We start from the raw sequence: 5,716 nt of genomic DNA, 5'->3' as shown, positions 1-5,716 counted from the left end.
GAAACAAAATACATGGAAAGTTTGTACTCCTCAAGAGAGAAAACCACATTGGCTCTGGTCACAAAAACTGTAGAGGAAGTAGTGCACTACTTTACCCAAGGTATTTAATTGTAACTCCCAAGGCTTCGAGTTCTCTATGGAAGCTCAGGGATAACAGCATTACATGCTAAAAATACCCAAAGAACCTAAAAACACCTGCAATGTTCTCATTTGAAGATCCTAACTGTCCTAAAATCTGCTGACCTAACAAGTCTCTAACTATTAACTAATCGCTACGGAAATCCCACAAAACTGTTACTACTTTAGAAATACGAAACTTTGGTGACCCAGCTTGACGTGTCTCTGAGACCTACAGCAGAAATGTGTGATGCTTGCTTGTAAGAACACTGACAGAGTCTTCTGCGCACCCACACTGGCACCTGCTGTGGCTCCTTCCACACTAGCCAATGCCTCTACCTCCATGGATATTCTGATTTAACATAGGTGCTAACCACCACCATTCCACCAAGTCATTTAACTGCCATCTTCTTGTCCCTTACAGAGGGGTGAGAATTTCACTCCCAGATATATTTCACTCCCTGATATATTGAATTTGAAGAACAAATTATTGCTTCAGAAGTTTCAGCAAAGCCTTTATTTGAGCTTCTTGTCTTGGTCTTGTTGCTTTTATGCATGCAAAGTAATAATACAAGGACATCATCAAGTGTAGCTCTAATATTGCCTTGCCATTATGGCACCAAGCTCTAAATACTTTTACAATTTACTGGCATTTTTTAAGATAAGAATTTCTCCCCCTCCCCATTTCACCCCCTCCCCTCCTTTTTTTCCCTTTTTCTGAGTTTAACATAATAGGAAACTACACAGAAAAGTATGGTTATGAATTTTAATTGCTGAGGTTTAATCACAAAACATAGTGAGAAAGAGAATTAGCCAAATACAGTATAGCAGAAAAAAAAATATTCATAGCTATGCAGATTGCCATAATGACATCTGGGACTGACAAAACTGGCAGTTGAGACTCTTACTTCAGGATAAACCCCTGAACAATATGCATATTCTAAATTCTCATGAAGTTTAACAAATTTAACACTCAATGCCTTTTAACCCTCAATACTGAAATCATTGCAGTAGGTCATAAGATAAAACAAAAATCCAGAAACTAGGCCAGAATTTCAGTTGATGGAAGTCTCCACTTCCACTGACTTCAAAGACTATTGTAAAAAAAAGTAAAGATGATCAGATATGAAGTTTAAAAGATAACGTTGGCCTAAATTTGAAATCTAAGAAGTAACTCAGAAATGACAGTGCTTGTAGAAGAAAACAAGTTCCCTTTGCCAGACTTTTAATTCATTAAATAAGACTTCTTAAGAGCATTTTTATTTTTCCATGTTCAGTTTTGTGAGCTGCTGCTTTTCAGGAAAACCACAACCTGAATTTAACTGTAGTTACAGAAATACAAGACCCTTTTCAATAGTTCTATGCAGCATGTCACTTGGTATTTTTTCCCTGTTATATATTGAACTATACCAAAATTAGTTCTAGGACTGTGCATGTTTTTGAACAACTTTATGAAATCTTAATAACTGATAGCAGTTATTTAATTTCATTTTCATATATTCTAAAAATGCTACAGAAAATTTAATGCAAAGTCCGTTAACTGCACACTATACCATTTATTTTTCTTATAAGTATATTTTCAGAAGCAATTTCCTTTGTGCTGTTAAGAATTTCCTGTTTCAGAGAAATCTACATCATTCTGAGCAGGAGGTTTGTACAGTACAGATAAGGAGGAAACAATAAAAACATGAGCCAGAAAGTTATAAAGTTAAACATTATACAAATCACTATAGTTCCTATGAGAGATACGTTCTCCAGAAGGTTTAGTATTGAAGGCAATACTCTATTATTTTAAGTTTCTTCAAGTTAAAAAACAAACAAACAAAACAGTGTTCCCCATCCTGTATTGGCTGTCTCCCAAGAGTACTGCTATGAATGGTGGTCTTAGGAGACATGTAGAATTGATCCTCCCCTCTCACACTTTCTTGTGTTCCTCTTCCACACCACACATTGCCTTCCTAACTTGCAGCTATTTACTGACTCATCAAACATGTTGTCAAGACTCATAAGTCTCTCTAGAAGTAAACTATTTAGTTAGTACTCATTCAAGCTTTATTGCACTTTTTCTTCTTTTCTTTAATGATTTGAATTTGGAGACACAGATATTCATGTTATCATAGTACACATTATTTCTGTAATACATTTTATAGTTAAAAGGTGATTAACTGCTGGAACAGTTCTACATGAAACCACTAATAATTTACTTGCAAGCAACTGTTTCTATTATAACTATAATATTCAGGACAAAAATACCTTAAGGATTTTTTTCTAGTTATTTTTTCCACAGAAGTCCTGGATTTATTTATTATTTTGCATAATTGCATAGCATAAAATAAAAAATTTTGACATGCATTCATATATTTTTCACTAATAAAGTCATTAAAAAGGATGTTGTTTTTATTAGTAGGTTGGCCCCTTTCAAAGATTAGCAAATACTGAATTTTTCATGGAAGTTCTTTTTATCATCCTATAGTACATTAATAGATGAAATATTCATTACTTTCTTGTCCTGGTAAGCATTCTACATATGAAAGACAAATATAGGTAAAAGAGACAACCTGGGAAGTCAGAGATGAGGCAGAAGTACTTGCTGATGATGCCCGAGTTGCAAATCATTGTCTGGTCTGCTGCTATCTACAGTTTATTCAGTGTGATTCTGGAATAGTTTAGCCTTCCTTACTATATTTTACATACATAATTTATTAAAACTATTTCACTGTGAAAAAGTCACAAATGCTGAAGTTTTCTGTCTCTAGCAGACAGTGCAATCTCTTACATAAAATCTTTCCTAATGCTTAAAGTTTACTCAAGAGATAAACCACAGCCTTGGTGTAAGCAGGTACAACAACCCTAAAATGAAATCCATCTTCAGCTGCTTATGTGAGGGATGAATTGAAATCCAGGTGTACTAAAGTGCAACTAAAGTATGCTTGCTGGGCAAAATGATGGAGTTTTTTGTTTCTTTGTTTGTTTTTAAATAAATAAATATATATTTATTTATTTATTTATTTCCTAGATAACTTTTCTAGTCCACTATTTCTACACCAACTCAGTCCTTTGCAACACATACTACACTGGTCTGACTTTCAAACAGAATTCATTCTATAATTCTACCATTTTTATTTATTTTTTTTTTTACTTTTGGCTCTTCAGAATGGTAAATAATAATTAAAAATATATTACTGAACTAGATAAGGATCTACTTGAGCTTTTATGTCATCTTCTGCATTTCTTTCTCTTCTTCATTGTGTGAATTTAACAGTGAGCCAAATGCCTAAAGTTTCAAAGTTGTTACTCATGTAATTATATATCAGAGCATGACAGAAATCACACAAAGATCAGAAGAAAACCTCAAAAGAACTCATCTGAAGGAACAGTTTCCAAACTTGGCAATATTTTACATTACAAGACAGTACATTAATAATGTTATGGGTGAAGTTCAGGTGAAAAATTTAGACCGGAGGGTTAATAACATCATTTCCACATCATATTAGGCAACCTCAGACAACTTCAGCTGTGCTTGTACAGCCACAAGAGGTCAAGTATTTCAGTTTTTACAAATAATGAAACATAACCCCCATAGTGCTCCTTCTTATTCTACATGGGAAAATCTTAAATGAGAGGATGAAGTATTTCTTATGGCTAACTGGCATACTGTGAAAACACAAAATTCAAATATCCCACCTTGTCTTTTCTCATCCAATATCCTAATGAATTCCCTGGTGCCTGGATTCCTGTGGTGGCACTGCCTGGTGGCGCCAGTCCCTCAGAACAGCTGCTACCTGAAATGTCACTCAGCTGTGCTGCAGCTCTCCTGCTTCCAACAGTGGAATAAGGCAACTGGTTTGCCTTATCACGATGACACATTACCAAGCTATTGCATCTAAATCTTAAAGGCAAATAAAACTAGTCTCATGGCTAACTTCTGTATTACCGTTCTTAGGCTGGTGATTAAAGCCTGCAGGGCTTTTAGACTGGGAGCTCTCCTAGCTCACTTTTCTAAAGAGAACTGTAAGCTCTATCAACGTCCTAAATTAATTTCAATATTTATGCTGCATTTCTTAAAAACAAAACAAAACAAACAAAAAAAACCATGCAATATGCATTCTGGCTCCAATGGACGACTGTGAAATTTCAGACTCTACTAATCTTAGTGCAATTTATACCTACTTTAATTCAAAATGATTTTATTAGGTCAGTGGAGCTGCAGTCATTTACATCAGCTACAAAATGCTGAGGAACAAAACTAGGAAACAGAGCTGGAAGGATCTTCTGTAAATACATGGCCTGACTGCATTTTGACAAGATGAAAAAGAAAGAAGGAAGTTCAGTCATTTTAACATATTTAGCAGCTCTCTATAAAGAAACTGAAGTAAAAATAACGTCGAGGATTACATTAGAAATTGTTGAGCAAGAAAGAAAATCGAAAGACTACCTTTCCATTAGATTTATTATAACATGGCACATGGAAAATGAATACAACATCAAATGCTACCTAAGAAAACCGGGGCAGATGTAAAACAGTTCTTCAATCAAAATAAGTAAGCTATACTGTTTTGCTGAAAGTATTCCAGCAGTCATGGTGGGTTTTCCTGCTACCTGATGCCATAGCAACAATAATCCATTTTTTAAATTGTAGTAAGAAGGTAATATATTATCATGACAGCTGCGTTAAATGACTGCCTCTCCTGTGTTATGCTCTTGACTTTACACAACAATGTTAAGATGTTTTTTAACCAAGTTTTCAAGATGAAAATAACATGGTGTCAAAATATTTTTTCTAACCAATCAGCTCTATTGAAAAACATCACTGAGCTTTATGTTTCCATGCCAACTAGTCTCAAATGTTACAAAAGCGTTCCAGATTCACCTACAAAGGAGGGTTCTTATATGAAAAAAATAGCTCATGTAACACTACCATGCAAACTTATGTATGTAATACATGCTTACAACAAAACATGCTGATAGTTAACTTCTTTAGATTTAGTTGCGGGAACTTTTCAGATATATGAGGGACATAATACACTTCATATCATCTCTGTTTTAATAAAATACAGATACAGCATTGAATCTTTGATTAGAACCTGTAAACACAAGAATCTAAAACTGTTATTTATTTATATCAGACAGAAAAGGGGCAATTTTGTCATTGATGGACAACTGTACAAGTATAAAAGAAAGTTATCATTCTGTGGTTTCCTTTTATTTTACTCTGTATACTTGCACCAACATCAACAGCTGAGAAACTGAACTTCGCTGCTTCTACAGCCAGCTCATGTTGACTCCAACAAACTGTGGCTATGGAAAATAAGCCATTTTACATACTAGTGGAAGAGATGGGAGATGGCTTATCAAACACAGCCTGCTCTGGGATTAGCAATTCATTATCATATACAAAATCTACCCAGATTAGGGGGGTAGTGTGATTAACTACACTATCAGTTAATAAACAACATCAGAGTATGATAAAGAAAAAATGGCATTACATTTACAGTAGATTTGGAACTTAAGAATTGCAATTTACAATCTGTTTGCAGATTTTTATCAATGTTGTGGGTGGGGAAAAAAAATGGATTTCTAGTACTGTTGCACCCACCAT

This window comes from Anas platyrhynchos, chromosome 10 (genome assembly GCF_047663525.1).
Source record: "Anas platyrhynchos isolate ZD024472 breed Pekin duck chromosome 10, IASCAAS_PekinDuck_T2T, whole genome shotgun sequence".
In the NCBI taxonomy this organism is placed as follows: Eukaryota; Metazoa; Chordata; class Aves; order Anseriformes; family Anatidae; genus Anas; species Anas platyrhynchos.
Note: the sequence above shows the minus strand (reverse complement) of the source record.